General features: G+C 37.8%; 1 protein-coding gene and 1 long non-coding RNA gene across 2 annotated transcripts in view; both read right to left on the bottom strand.

The window, feature by feature from the left end:
• Nucleotides 1-15,708, bottom strand: part of LOC107695017 (GDNF family receptor alpha-4-like) — a 104,774-nt gene that overhangs the window by 24,393 nt on the left and 64,673 nt on the right. The gene's annotated exons all lie outside the window — the stretch shown is intronic.
• The window catches only part of LOC107695018 (uncharacterized), a 20,240-nt gene continuing 14,502 nt past the window's right edge, over nucleotides 9,971-15,708 (bottom strand). Inside the window, exon 3 of the long non-coding RNA XR_001634950.1 lies at nucleotides 9,971-10,048. This is a non-coding gene — a long non-coding RNA (uncharacterized LOC107695018). The remainder of the gene's footprint in view (nucleotides 10,049-15,708) is intronic.

Below are 15,708 nucleotides of genomic sequence, written 5' to 3'. Positions count from 1 at the left end.
TTTTCCTTCAGAATTTGCTGGTATAATTCAGAATTCATTGTTCCATCAATGATGGCAAGCTGTCCTGGCCCCGATGCAGCAAAACAGGCCCAAACCATGATACTACCACCCAGGGGCGTAAATTTCGTCTAACAGTAGGGGGGGAGAGCGATTTTTGAAGGGTACAAAAATAATACAGCTAAAATTGTACTTGCAAGGATATGTATACACAGAGGAATGGCTTACTACTTATTAGTGCAGCAGGGAGACCGTGCCAAATTAGACAACTTCAAGCTGTTGTGGTCGAGCGCTCGTGTCCGTTGTAGACATTACTATCCGTCACAGTGTTGCCAAGTCCGCGGTTTTCCTGTGGAATTGGGATACTTTATCACTGTTGCCGTGGGTTGTTTTTCATGTCCGCAGGTTGAAGCGACCCCAATAACGTGTATTTTAGCCCCCGGAATGCGATGTTTACCGGGGGACCCCCTCGAAATGCGGATAGGTTGGGCTAGTTTTGAGTAGCAATTGGGCAGGTTTTGTTATGAAATCCTGGCAACCTTTTCCCTCAAGCAGGTAACGTTATTATTGCTAACATAGCGGAGTCATTGAAAAATACATTGGTATCATCTGTATTAAAGAGAAAATAATCACTTCATCCGATGTTTAAGTGAATAAAATATCCTTGACAGCCTTGGAGTTCCACAACTATTGGCTTTGTTCTCTCTCACCGGACTTGTGTGTGTGTGTGTGTGTGTGTGTGTGTGTAATGTTAGGTGATGTAAAAGAGGAAAGCAGGCATTTGGACCAAAGCACTGTGAGGCAAGGGAGGGGGAGACTCAAAATGTTTCCAAACTTAAAATGCATTTTTGCCCTGTTTGTGTTGTTTTACTATACTTACACAATTATTTAAAGTATAAAACATTGTTATTTACAATGCACAGAGTGGTTTTAAATCATATTTTTAGGGGGGACAACCCTCAGATGTAAAAAACACCCCCGACCCCCCCTGGATTTCCGCCTATGCATGTGACCAAATGCTGATATATACTTGTTGGCGTAGCAACCATTACCACTGTCTCACCTATTTTTAGAAAGTCCTAAGTTCATCCATTTAATTTTTATTAATATTGCCCTTTTCTGTTTCAAAAATAATGACTGTATTTTAATAATGACCAAGTTAGTATGAAGAAAAAATGTAGCACTCACTTGCATGCTTTCAGAAAGTCTATTACAACTACCGGGCAAGCGTTGCGCCACCTAATTAAAATGTATGAGCCAGGCTGATAATGGGGGCGCTCTACACATGTTTTTCTGCTTTGTTATATGACCCTTTATGCATCTATAATAATCAACTGATGATCAGTTGCAATTTTTAATAGATTTATTTTCAAAATTGTCCATTTTGTACCTGCAACCTCTTAAGTTTCTATTTTTCTAGGCAAATGTTATGCTGTACATTGCAAAACTAAGTATACTAAGTATTTTGCAAAACTAAGTATTTTTGTCTTGTTTTCAGTACAAATATTCTTATATCAAGATACATTTACTTGAAAAGCAAAATGACATACGATATTAAGTTTTATTTTCTGATATTTCAAATTTAATGTATTTTTCTTTACACCACTGGCATTTTTATTTATTTTTTGCTTTGTTTTAAGCATAAATGTAAATTTAATTCAAAATATCAGAAAACCATTTATATGTCATTTTGCATTTCAGGTAAATGTATCCTGATTCAAAAATGTTTATACATTTGTTCTGTCAAACAAGAGAAAAATACTGAGTAAAAAACTTTTTACAGTGCAATTAATATTCATGAGCCAAGTTGACAAGGTTTATATCCATTTCATATTGTTTACATCCATTTTCATATTGTTCATGTGCCCCTGTATAAATTAATGAACATTTACTGCTGATATTTTAGTAGGTTTACTTTAAAAATGTAATTGTTGATTTTGAACCTGTGACCTGTTATATCTTATGTATCAGACTTATATATCAAAGGTCTCAAGATACATACCTATGAAAAGTCTCAAGATATATACCTACAGTATATGAACTAATATCTCATAGTTTGATAAGGAGCTGTCTTCTTCGCTCTCTTCTTGATTAGCGATGGGTTTTTTATGCTAAACAAGGTGCATTTCGTTTGGCTGGTTATTGATTGGATAAAGGAATCAAATGAAATGTAGAGGAGCTCATAATGATGGAGCTCGCGGAGCAGAGGAATGCTGATGGACTCTCTGCTGTGCTCTGAGGAGCCTAAAGAAACTGCTGTCAGATTAGATCTTGCAGCAGGCCTCAGATGGATCAATCAAGAGTCCAGCCTTTAAATCCGAGTGACTCCCTATTGCATACACTTGCCTGTGTAAATCCAGGAACGCGCACTGCGGGTCTCTCTCAGTCCAGTTTGATTTGTCTCATTGTGACTGAGTTGCGTCAGTCGCCCAGCCTTGTCATCCCAGCCTTGAACCACTAATTGGATTCACAAACCCAACATCTCCCACCCCCCACCCTCCACCCTCCAAATCTGTAATGAATGTTTTTTTAATGAAAAACAGAACCACAGTGCTTCCACCAGCAGAGCTAGAAGTACTTTCAGTAACAGATTTTTGTTGTTATAATTAATCAATCATTGTTTAATTGTGATTAATTTTGTCCCATCTGTGGACCAACAAGTGGAACAAGCAGGTTTGCATGCTGACCTTACAAAACTTTAAAGTTGTATTTAATCAATTACTTTTAACAGGCACGCAATGGGACGATTAACCCTAAAAACAAAAGGCCTCTAAATATCAGCTTGGGTTTACTTGATTTTATCATGTTAATATCAAATATGATATACGTCAGGTTTTTGAGGAACTTTTTTTTGTACATCTCTCAGTCATCATTGTATTGCATTTCATTACAATATTTTGCCCCCAAAATAAAAACTACAAAGTTCTGATCATAAAACTAAGCACTGAATTTTTTTATCTTACTAAGACAGATTATTGGGAGATATAGAATGACAGATATTCATATGCATTTTATGTTAGTAGTCTGATATACTGTAATTTATTTACAGTACATTGCAAGCTATCATAATTTCATCTTCCGTTTTGGCCATATAAATATCAGCAACTGCACCAAATTGCATATTTTAGCTCACTCGGGGTCTGAATAAAACAGTGTTTTTTGTCTAAAAGTTGAATAAACTGTTCCATTTCAGAAAATTAGATTCTCTTGACTATGATTTCATATGTCAAGCTTGTAGCCTGTATTATGGTACAGAATGTGTGCCTTATCTGAATTAAATAGCCAAGTGTATTCAGTTTTGCAGGGATGAGAAGTGCAGATAATTGTTTTAATAATAAAACAAAATCCAATAATCAACCAAATTAACTAAGAGTTAGAAAAGATGCCAGGTAAGCAGGCTGACTGCACAAGGACTCTATATTATTGAACTTCTGAAGAAAGGCCCAGAAAGATCAATGTAATAATGTGGAGCAGGATGAGGCCAGCATTGCTGCACTGACACCAAAACCTGCCGGCGTCAACAGTGACTGACTGCAGGCAACCGTGCCAAGACCGGTAGAGTCCACCACGAGAGATCAGTCTCAACTTTACTGTTGATTAAAAACTACAGTTACTACTACTGAGTCATCGGTAGGAGGTAAGAGGATAATGTCTGTCGATGCAAGAAAGTTACTGAACCAGTGTTGCAGAAAATGCCAATATTGAGAGATTCTGATTTAAAAGAGAGGCAGCTCCATTTCCTAACAGGAGAGCTCATTATCGAGCCTCCGTCAGGGTCAGTGGTCTAGGTGGAGAGTGCCGCTCATTAAAGAATGATTTACTCTGGAGTTGTTTGAAGAATAGGCATATAGTGTCAATAGAGTGGTTTGTGTACTTTCCCAATTATAAGGATGTGTTATTTCTCCTGTAAACTTTTTTTTCCCCCTTCAGAATCCTGAAGGTTGAAAGGCAGTGGACTGAATGCTTTTATGCCCAGAGGCTAAGAATCTTTTAATCCATCTATGACTGCTGATCAGATCTCCGGGATGACCTGACAGTTGATTGGGAGGAATATTGACAGACAGACTGACAGTGCTGTTCTAATGGGAGAGCAGGTCAGTCTTCACCAAACATGTGTCTGTGAAACCTGCATATGATGCAAACTAACATAGAGGAATATTATTACAACACGAAACCCTTCACATGCATGTGGGGAAATGGCATGTCAAAAATAAAGACTATCAAAACGAATAGGAAAAAATCTTTTAAAAATATAGTTTTAAACATTTGGCACATAATTATACATGTAATATTTGTATTTATTAATTTTGCATGTCCATTATAGGGCTGACCAATTTTAACAGAACAGCTTTATTAAAGCGTAGCGTTAGTTCTAGCAGGTCACGTTAGTCAAGCTTGCATCAGCTGACCTTCAGCTGATCCTCATCTACCTATGGGAATACGACACCTATCTAAGCATTCATATATAAGGCCCCTCAGTATTATCAGCAGTTTTCGCATTGCTCAATAGCTAATTACCCTCCTCCATCCCCAACTCCTCCTCTGTCAGTCGGGATTCAGCCTTCTGATTCTCCTTTGAATCAGACTAATTCTAAAATGTGTACATAACATTATTGAACTTTAACTATATCTGCAATACATTTATGTTGGTTCTGTTCTGTTTACCCTGGGGGGGGGGCGGGGGTTATCACTGCTCTCATCCATGCTAGGCTGCATGGATGCGCAGGGAGTTCTTGCCCAGAACAGAACCATACCGCCAATCCAAACTGTATGCTAATTGTCAATCATCTTTGACGATAGTGGTCCTGACAGAACTGCTTTTTCTCCCCCAAGAAATAATAATTAATAAAGGATTTAGGGTTGTTCTGTAGTGGCATTTCATTTGTATTAAGAAATAATGATAAAATATTATGCCAAACCACAAACCAAGGTTTTCTGTTCAAGAATTGAAAAAAAAAAAAAAGGAAACCACAAACTTATTACTGATTGCAGACTGATTTACTCAATCATATTGTGGTCTACACAACAAAATTGCGTTTCTCTTCTAAACTTGATTACTTTCGAATAACTTAATTCTCTAAAGTGTGCAGCATGCTAGATTAAGTTATGGAGGGTGAATGTGAACCAATCAAGTACTCGAAAATGATTGTTGAAAATGATGTTGACATTACTGAAACTGCGGTACCTAGCATGATTCCGCAAGGAACTTAATGAAGAGAGTAAAAATGTTGAAATTAGGTATTATTTTAAGTGTTTTTGAGCAAGATGAGAGACTTGAAAGTGTTGAATGTTTCATTATGTTGGGATTTAGAACCATTTCAGTTACACTGGGTTACCATTGTGCAGGCTAAGGAACATAATCATTTTTATGCTGCTTTCCTAAAAGGGCATATAATATTTAGCATTTTGCATGCAAATACATGCTATTGCTTGAGCGTTCGTAACTAGTACAGTCTTATAATTTAGTGATGTGAAACCAAAATATATGAAATTGAATAAATGAATATTGTCAGAGAGCCCTATAAAATCACTTTTAGACTACTTAATTGGGTCATTTAAAAATAACTTAATTCCATGATGTTGAAATTATGTTTGTGTAACTTGATTGATTGATGTAGAACCAGTATACATGATTAAATTATGTAAATATAACACATTTTTATTGAGCTTTTTTCTTTTGTTATAATATCCATGCAGCTGTATCACAGAGACATGTTTGGCTTTACGCCACCCAAAAAAATATCAAAATGAATTTTAATTTAAAAGAATTAGAATAGAATTATAAAGGCACTGCATGCCTGAAGTGCATTTTTAATGTATTTTTTAATAAATTATTTGCTCTGGACAAAGAATATCTTTGGTTCATGTGCATCATGTCATGCAAAAATATATCTTCATTTTTTTTTTTTTAAACCCCATTGGCATTTTTCCCTTATTTTAAGCATACACCTCACTATATATTGTTAGACTTATCCTAAAAATAAGAAAGCTAATTTCAAGACATCAAGATATTTTTTTTTCAAGATATATTCTCTGAAAACAATTATATGCAATTAATTTTTCTTACATATTTTTCCTGGAGAACAAGATCAAAATACTAAGAAATTATTTTTACAGTGTAATCCCATAAGGCTCCATATAAAGTGAGTGTGTACGTGTCTAGCTGAGAATCCATACAGGGATGGAGAGTCCAATCTCCTGTGGCCACCCAGCGACTGAGCTGTTAAATAGGTCGACAATGTAGGTCAGGTGTCCTCCTAATGCATGCATGTCTGCACTTCAAAATTCAGATACTACACCTGCCAGCCCAATTTCCTTTATGAAAAAGAATCGCAGTTTATTTTTCTTTACCATTGTTTTTCTGTCACATCTTTGCCATGTCTGTGCGAGTAGGTGTCTACATGCGTGTGGGCATGCTTTCACATCTGTGTGTGTACAAGCATGTAAGTCCAGATCTCAGGAGACCATGTCAGTTTTAGGAAGAATTACACTGCCTGTCAGAAACCCAGACACATTCGCTCACAAGCTCTATTTACACAGAAAGATGAAGTATGGATGAATCTGTCATAAAGCTGTGTTCCCATCATCCCCGTCCTCTGCATCAGGTTCAGACAGGAAATGCAGCATCCCAAACACTGGGAAAGCAGCAATTAGCTCCGTCTGATGGGCACTGCTGGGACTCTTAAACACAGGCTCCAAACAGCCTCAAAAGATCTTTTCGAGGTAGCACGCTTGTTTGCGGGCGTGTATGTTTGCATTCCCGTGTGTGTTCAGAGTGATTATTTTTCAGTCTGAAGAACGAGGCCTGCCAGAAATGGAAGAGTTATATTGAAATGACACATATGCTGCAAATTGCAATCAACTTTTCTATCATGTCTCCAAAGCAGACATTTGAAAGCAGAAGCAAAATCCTCAAGGAGAAAAAGAGCAAGGAGTGAAAAAGGGCTGGTGAGCAGAGGACACGCACAGATCTGGATTCAAATGCGAACCGTTCCTCCGCTTCACTGCTTTTAAGAAAGAAAAGATCAGGCTCTTTATGGTGTGTCCACACACTGTGTGTGTGTGTAAATAAAATGGCATATTAAAGGTTTTATCAGTGCCACAGCTCAGTGCCACAACGGACATGGCTGAGATGCTTCATTCACAGTGTGAAAAGGGTTTAACTCAGCTTGCTCGTTAAGCCTCCTCCACGTCTCTAAATGCACACACATTCACACACACGCACGCACACACACACACGCACGCACGCACACACACACACACACACACACACACACAAATAAACAAGGCTCATTGTGTGAGAGCTGAATATAAAATGTGCTCAGACTGTGAAGATGGGTGTTGTGTTAATGGTGCCATGGGGCAGATTAGATCAGGTTTCGCTTAACCTGATCAAAATGGCTGTTTCATATGAGATGTTTGTGTAATTACTCACATGCATTTTTCTGCCAATTTTTTCTCTTTATTTAAAATATTGGATTTAATGTACTGTTAAGATCAAAAGGTTCTAAAATAGGATAAAATCAAAGAAAGTCACTGTATTACTGGGTCTTTCTTGCAACAGAAAGCTTTTATGCACTAAATGTGCAGTTCATGTGTACAAAGCAAATAGGAAGAGAACTGATAGTATCTCAATGAGGAAGTAATAGTACATAATGTGGGCCATTCTGAGTCTGTAAACATTGTTGCTTTGATATTATGGTCCAGTCTTATCTAATCAATACTAATGTCTTTAGAATGACTTACAATGACTTATTACAAAAAAATATATTATGATGATCATGATCATAAGCAATGGTCACAGTTAATGGCTCTAAAGCAGTGATTCCCACACGTAGGGGTACGTATGAGTAGAAAAGGGAACTTATTTTTGTCAACTTCTTTGGATGAAATGAAACACTATAGTTCAAAAGTTTTAGGATGGTAAGATTAATTAATTAATGTATTTATTTATTTATTTTTGAAAGTCTCACCAAGGCTGCATTTATTTGATCAAAAATACAGTAAAAACAGTAATATTGTGAAATATTACAATTTCAAATATCTGTTTTCTTTATATATATATATATATATATATACTGTATATATATATATTTATTTATTTATTTTATTTTTTATGCATTTTATTCCTGTGATGGCAAAGCTGAATTTTCAGCAGCCATTATTTAATTTTCACACGATCCTTCAGAAATCATTCTAATGTGCTGATTTGCTGCTCAAGAAACATTTCTTATCATTATCAATGTTACTGATGAATAGAAAGTTCAAAAGAACAGTATTTATTTAAAATTGATATCTTTTGTGACATTATAGATGTCACTTTTGATCAATGTAAAGCAGTAAGTGCAGTTGTAAAATAATAGATTCTGTTATTGTCAGCTTTAGTTTGAATCGAAAAGTCTAGTAGTGAGTCTGAATGGTGAGTCTTTTCACCCACAGTATTAACTGATTTTGAATCATTGCATAATACTGGCTATTTAAATAATATTGATGTAAATGATATGCAGTGTAATATGAGCTAAAAGGAACATATCTCATGTTTGGTGTTGAGCCTTTTAAAGCAAGAAAAAAATCTGCTTTAAACATTTATTGAGGTGTCTCAACTTGCCTCTGATAAGTAATATTCACATTTGGGTATCGCACCAGATTGAACTCGTGGGTCAGCGAGGTGGAAAACATTAAAATTAATTTGTGAGTAGACTGAGCCTCATCACATACATTTTTATAATCTCTCAGACAATAGTATTCCTCTCGATGTCTTTCCCAGCAGCTCTGAGCCATGTACTTGCTCTCCACCATCTCACATTGGTTCTGGCAGGGCATGGTATTCATATTTCATATTACACTCGGTTTGTAATTTATTTTCCTTCCCACTTCATTTTGCTCAGTGTGTGATTCAGTCTCTTTAGCCCCATATGCTACCCTCTGGATTATAAAATGAAAATACATAGCGGAAATATTGAATTTAGGCATACTCTGTCAGTCTGTTTTTCGCACTCTTTCAATATCTCCCGCTCTATGTCTCTATCTGTCAAATATGGATGCTGGCAATCTCTCTGCTGCTCTGAGGACACCCACAGAGACAGAAGCTGATTCCTGTCTCAGGCAATGCTGTGGAAGCAGGTTTCTGTGTGTGTTCGTGAGAAAGACACACAACCGGAGTGTGCACAGACAGAATGCTGTCCTTGTTGTAATGTTGCCCTACTCTAAACGTAAAACGGCAATATATTTAACTAATATGTCCAATTTAACTGCCACATTTCTGTCAATGTTGTGGGTCTTGTTTGTTGTTGTTAGGAAAATGAGACCGCTTAACCAAGCCCACAGAATGAGTCACAGCGGGTGTTTTAACGGATGCAAGTGTGTTAAAACTGAAATGGCAAAGATTTAAATAACCTCACAGAGCTGTTTGTTTGTGTCAGAGCTGTGGCCCAGTGAGTAATTCTTTTATGATACATAAATAGAGCTGTTGTGTTCGATTTTGAATGTCCTGATCCTGATGCTTTCCTATTAAAAGCTAATTTGTACTAGGTTAAAGGGATACCTAAAAATAGTCATAATTAGTCATAATTTTCTCTTTTGTTCCAAACCTGTATGACCAAACCTGTTTTTCGCCCGTACAATGGAAGTCAGTAGCCCTATTTGGAGGGGACTAGTTTTCTAAATGACATATAAGTTACAACTCTTATCACACATGCCTTTTTTATGTTCCTCTTCGGATGGGACTAACATTTATAAAGGCAGGTCATGTGTTGTGGTGTGCATCAAATATGACGTATATGCCTTTATATATGTAATTATTTTTGATATAGTTTTAATTATAAATCAACTTCATATGAGTCTAAAGAAGTGGCAGCTTATATTAAACACAAACAGTGCTACTGACACTCTTTGATCCACTCTAACATCTTGCTTAGACAACTTTTGCCCACTTTCATCCAGACCAGCACGCACTACCCCCTCTGCCCCCTGGCTGCCCCCTGGCTGTCCGATGTTCTCCGTGAACATCGCTCTAAACTCAGGGCTGCAGAGAGGAAATGGCGCAAATCAACTCTACTGACCTTAGTGTGTATCAGTCACTCCTCTCTTCCTTCTCTGCAAATGTCTCCACTGCTAAAACGTCATACTACCACAACAAAATTAACAACTGCTTTGACTCTCGCACACTTTTCAAAACTTTCTCTTCTCTTCTCTGTCCTCCTCCCCCTCCTCCTTCATCAACTCTTACAGCTAACGACTTTGCAATTTTCTTCACAAATAAAACAAGAACCAGCAGTGACCAATTCCCCACACCACAAACTGATGATATCTTCATAACGACAAATACACACTCTCCTCCTCCTTCTCTCCACTCTCGGAGACGGACGTTTCCAAACTTTTCAACTCAACCTTACTAAGACAGAACTGCTTGTGGTTCCAGCAAACCCATCGTTTCATCACAGCTGCTCTATACAGCTGGGTTCATCAACCATAACTCCTTCCAGGACAGCCAGAAACCTAGGAGTTGTCATCGATGATCAGTTAAGCTTCACAGACCACATTGCTACAACGGCCCGGTCCTGCAGATTTGCCTTATACAACAAGATTAGACCCTTCCTGTCAGAGAAAGCCACACAACTTCTTGTCCAAGCTCTTGTTCTCTCCACACTGGACTATTGTAATGCTCTCTTGGCGGGCCTTCTATCTTCTTCTTCGATGCACTATCAAGCCTCCGCAACTGATCTAGAATGCAGCAGCGAGAGTGGTCTTCAATGAGTCAAAAAAAGCTCACGTTACTCCTCGCCTCATCAGGTTGCACTGGCTAAACTCGCTAGTTCAAACGTATGTGCCCTCCAGAAGCTTGTGTTCTGCAAGTGAACAGCGCCTTGTGGTGCCATCCCAAAGAGGCACAAAATCACTCTCACTGACCTTTTCCTTGACTGTACCCAGCTGGTGGAATGACCTCCCGATCTCAGTTCGAACAGCTGAGTCTTTAGCCATTTTCAAAAAACATCTAAAGACAAATATTTTTCGCCAGCACCTGACCAACTAATACTAGCACTTACCTATTCTATTCTGTTCTATTCCATTCTATTATTTAATAAAAAATAAAATAAAAAACCTAGCTACGTGTACTGTGCTAGACTAACTGAGACTTGTCATGGCACTTGTATACTGTTGTTCTCTCGCTGGTCTGATTGCTTCTATTGTTCTCATTTGTAAGTCGCTTTGGATAAAAGCGTCTGCTAAATGATTAAATGTAAATGTAGTGAAAGTGAAATGTGGCCAAGTATGGTTACCCATACTAGGAATTAGTGCTCTGCATTTAACCCATCCTAAGTGCACACACACAGCAGTGAACACACACACACCGTGAACACACACCCAGAGCAGTGGGCAGCACATTATGCTGCGGCACCCGGGGAGCAGTTGGGGGTTCGGTGCCTTGCTCAAGGGCACCTCAGTCGTGGTATTGAAGGTGGAAGAGAGCGCTGTACATTCACTCCCCCCACCTACAATCCCTGCCGGTACGAGACTCGAACCCGCAACCTTTGGGTTACGAGTCCGACTCGCTAACCATTAGGCCACGACTTCCCCAAAATGTAAACATGTAAATATGCAAATATATTACCTTACCTTACCTTACCTTACTGGGTTGAGTTTGCTGAAAAATAGTAGGTAATTTGCAATGGAATTTTTATAGAGGTTGTGTGAGAAAAACACAGACTTGGCTGATGGGATTAAAATCTCAAAGTAAATCTTTGGCCCAATTCACACGGTAATTGTTTCTCATGGGGACGTCTGTAAAAATACATTCGCATTGATAAAACCCATAGATTTGGATGAAAATGTATTCTCGGTGGAAAATAAATTCTGTGAAACCTACAAATACAGAAATATGCTTCTCACATGGTCAGTCACATATTCAGAATGTTGCGGAATTTATTTCAGCATTTATTTATCTATTTATCTATTTATCTATTCATTCATTCATTCATTCATTCATTCACTCGTTTTATTTAATAATAGGGACACTGATGCACTATGGTTTAAATGGTTGCATTTGAATTGACATTTTATCTCTCATAATGAATAAAATGGCATTTTATCTCTCATAATGATAGAAGCAACCTTTTATTTACATGGCAAACATTTAACTATTTGGTCAACTAGTAAAATGATTAGTTGTGCAAGCCCTAATGTATATAAGTACATATTTTTTAATTGTATTGCATACTTGTTGCTGCCGTAAAAGTGGCCAATTTCTTTTTTTTTTTTTCTTTTTCTTCTAAACAGTTCCCACTCACTGTAGTGGAGCAGTGACATTATTCCTGTAAACAGTTTCCAATATTTCAGTCATAAAAGTGTTCATACTGTATGTAAATGCATGTACATTACTGCAAAGCACAACAGTTATCATACAATGCTTGGCAGTGGTCAGTGGTTCTTGTAAACTCAGAGACGTGGATTTGGACAACCTTGTGTTTATCAAAAAACAGTAATTCGGTCGGGGTTTTGCAGGGAAAAAAACACCAATATTCTGAATTCAGACGGAAATAAAATCAGCAACTAGCCTCCATAAATGTCGAAATTATGTTACGTCCTCATGAGAAACTATTACTGAATAGGGCTTTTCTCTAACGTCCTCCAGGAAAGCTAGTTCAATCCGAATAGGTCTAATAGTAACCAAAACTGTTTGGTTACCAACATTGTTCAAAATATCTTCTTTTGTGTTCCACAGAGGAAAGAAACTTTTTTGAAACCTCTAATAAAGTCTCAGAACCATAGAGCCTTATTTTATCACATTGAAAATGAGTTGAGACTTAATTTAAGTGTGTTATTGTGTATTTCTGTGCGCATTCCTCTGGGTTTTCAATTTGCAGCTCCTAAAATTGATGTGACAATCTTATTTCTTGTACAACACCCCAGGTGTGTGTTGGTTCAGGGTGGAGGTCACACACCTTTCAACCTAACCAGCATAATTAGCAAGCGAAGTGTGAGGAATAAAGCAAGCTGCACTAATTCTATTAGGCAGCCAGTGCTGCCAATTACCCTGCATGAGAAACCTGATCAGACCACACCTGCCCCTTCCTCCTGCTCTTCCTCTTTTATCTGAGATATTACACAAGGCCCTAATAGTTAATCAAAAACATCTTTAAGGGTCTTTGAAAACTAGGACGTGAGCCAGTGCTGGGGAGGCTTTTTTTTTTTTTTTGGAGACAACAGCAAATCAGATTTGATTGCATGTCAGCATGTTAATTCGTGTATCTGTGCATCTAGGTGGCATCTCGTTGTTCCAGCAGTATTAATGACAATGATCTGATTCCAGCGAGCCTTGCTTGACTGAGCGTAACCCACGTAATGTGGAAGCCTGACAACACAAAGACTGTGATTGTGAACATCTCTTCAAAGTTCCAAGATCAACTGAAGCTATGAGCAGCAGCTCATCGTGTTTGATATGCACAGTACAGTCTTAACAGCTAGTTTTCCTTGGTACCTCTGATGTGGGATTTCTCTTGTTAGTTTGCAATGAAAGGGCAAAAGTTTATGCTCTGAGAGGTGATCGAGCCGTCGAGGTGCTGTCTGACTCAGCCTGAGCTGTTAGAGATGGACACAGGGTGCAGAACTGCCATGCTAGGACTGGATTTTCAGGCCTGGATGTGGACAGACATAGAGAGAGAAATGGTGTGGAGGTAAAGTTGTTGAGTGTTCCTGACATACTCCATCAACAGATGTCACTTTTCATGGGCATCATGGTTAGTAGTGGAAATGCTCCTGCAGCATATCCAAACACACACCCACACACGCACGCACACACACTTACAGTTAAGCCATTGATATATAACAATGCTTATACCTATAAAGTGTTAATAATCATTCTAATTCTATGAGAATAGGGAAGTCCAGACCACAACTATAACAATAATGACACAGAGGCACAGCAATGCTGGAATGACTTTCAGAATGATTTGTTCCAGCTGATAAAGCGATAAAAACTTTGGGAGTCAGTTAGAATCCACCCGACTTTACAGAGTTCTGAGCAGACGTCATAACATCAGTGTTTGTTTATAATAACATTATCATCCGCCGGTGTGGATGTTAATATAGTTATAGTTATAGTTATCATTATTGGTGTAAACGGGCCTGAGTGGATGCTTTTCAGATTGCCTGATCTGGGACTGAATCAACCAAAAAATATGGTATTTGTCTAGTCCTATCAACTAGCACATTCTGTGAACATATACTCATATACAAGGTGTTCCATTTCTCATTTTATCACTCAAATGGGTGCTCACAAATAGCCCCTTTGTGGCCACTGGTGCTGACAGAGTATCTGATAATAAGTGTGGATTCAGAACTTGAAAAACTAACGAAAGAGTCTCTAATACAGTATAAACTCTTTTTTAGTGCATTTACATTGTTATGCCAGTGGATGGTGACAGGAGACTGTCTTTAAATGTATAATTGAATCATTAATAGAACCGATTTGTCACTATCAAGTCACTGTCTTTATGAACAAATCACTGAATCATTCATTCCACTGATTCATTCAAAAACGCTAATTCATTCGGGAATGAAATAAGTAAATGGCTTTGTGTCTGAGTCATTGAATCATTCATTCAAACAATGATTCATTCAGGAAGAAACACCACTATTATGTGTTGTGCACATCAGAGCTGCCATGGTTTAGTTCGGATATATTTGCTTTGGTGAAGCAAAACGGACAGCGTACCCAGCAATAATGTACCTAAAATGTAAGTCGCTCAGTATTAACTTTTTATTTAACTTCATCACTTGTGTAAAAGCTGTATCATATTTACAGTTGTGCTGTTCTCCCTTTCTGCATTTTTGTGTCTAAGGCCGAATCACAGGTGTGTTGACATTTGGAATTCAGGCAATTTATTTATTAAATAATTAATACAGTATAGAGATGTAAAGAGAGACACTAATAAGATGATTGAGAAAGGGGAAAGTTGTTAAGTTTTCAGAAAGCCATGTCATGGCAAGGCAATGCAAACGCATTGATCAATGTCAGTCTTGTGCATTTTTGCATAGAAAAACAAGGGCAAATGCAGTGTAGTACAATGAACACAGTGAATGTATTGATAATTAGCCCAATGGCTAATTTTTGACAATGACACTAGGTGTAGTGCAGGTTAGTAATGATGACTGAATCATGTTGTTCTCCAGTATGAGTGTGTTGTTACAGTATCTGATCTGGAGAAAAGAAACTATATCTGGACTGCACTCTCATATTCAGTTTGTGAATTGTATAAGCTTTAATGAAGGAGCATAGGTCCCCACAGAGCACTGGGACTTGAAGGGAAATTTATATTAGCAATTTTCCATTCATTTTTGCATAATTCTGTTTATCCACCAAAAACAAATTCATCATTATTTTGTTTTCCTCCCCCAGGCCAGTCGTTCATTCTGCCACTATCCCTCTTTCTTATCTCCTCTCGTTTTGGTGCCTCTCCTCATCTCAAATACCATGCTGAAGTACAGTCCCAATGGCATGACACATTTTAGAACTCTTTGAAATTCCTACTTATTTTTGCATCGCTACGGATTCTCTCATCTATAATTCATTGGGATATTACACGTAAACTACATACTAAAATAAGATGGAGTTAGATGGCACACTCAAAAAAACCAAAAACACGTTTAGGCCTAAATATGCCTTTGAATTGCATATATTTAACAAACAAACTAATAAACTTAATGTGATAT

The sequence above is a fragment of the Sinocyclocheilus anshuiensis genome, unplaced genomic scaffold (genome assembly GCF_001515605.1).
Source record: "Sinocyclocheilus anshuiensis isolate Anshui unplaced genomic scaffold, SAMN03320099.WGS_v1.1 scaffold14, whole genome shotgun sequence".
NCBI classification, from domain to species: Eukaryota; Metazoa; Chordata; class Actinopteri; order Cypriniformes; family Cyprinidae; genus Sinocyclocheilus; species Sinocyclocheilus anshuiensis.
This window is presented reverse-complemented; position numbering and strand designations above follow the sequence as displayed.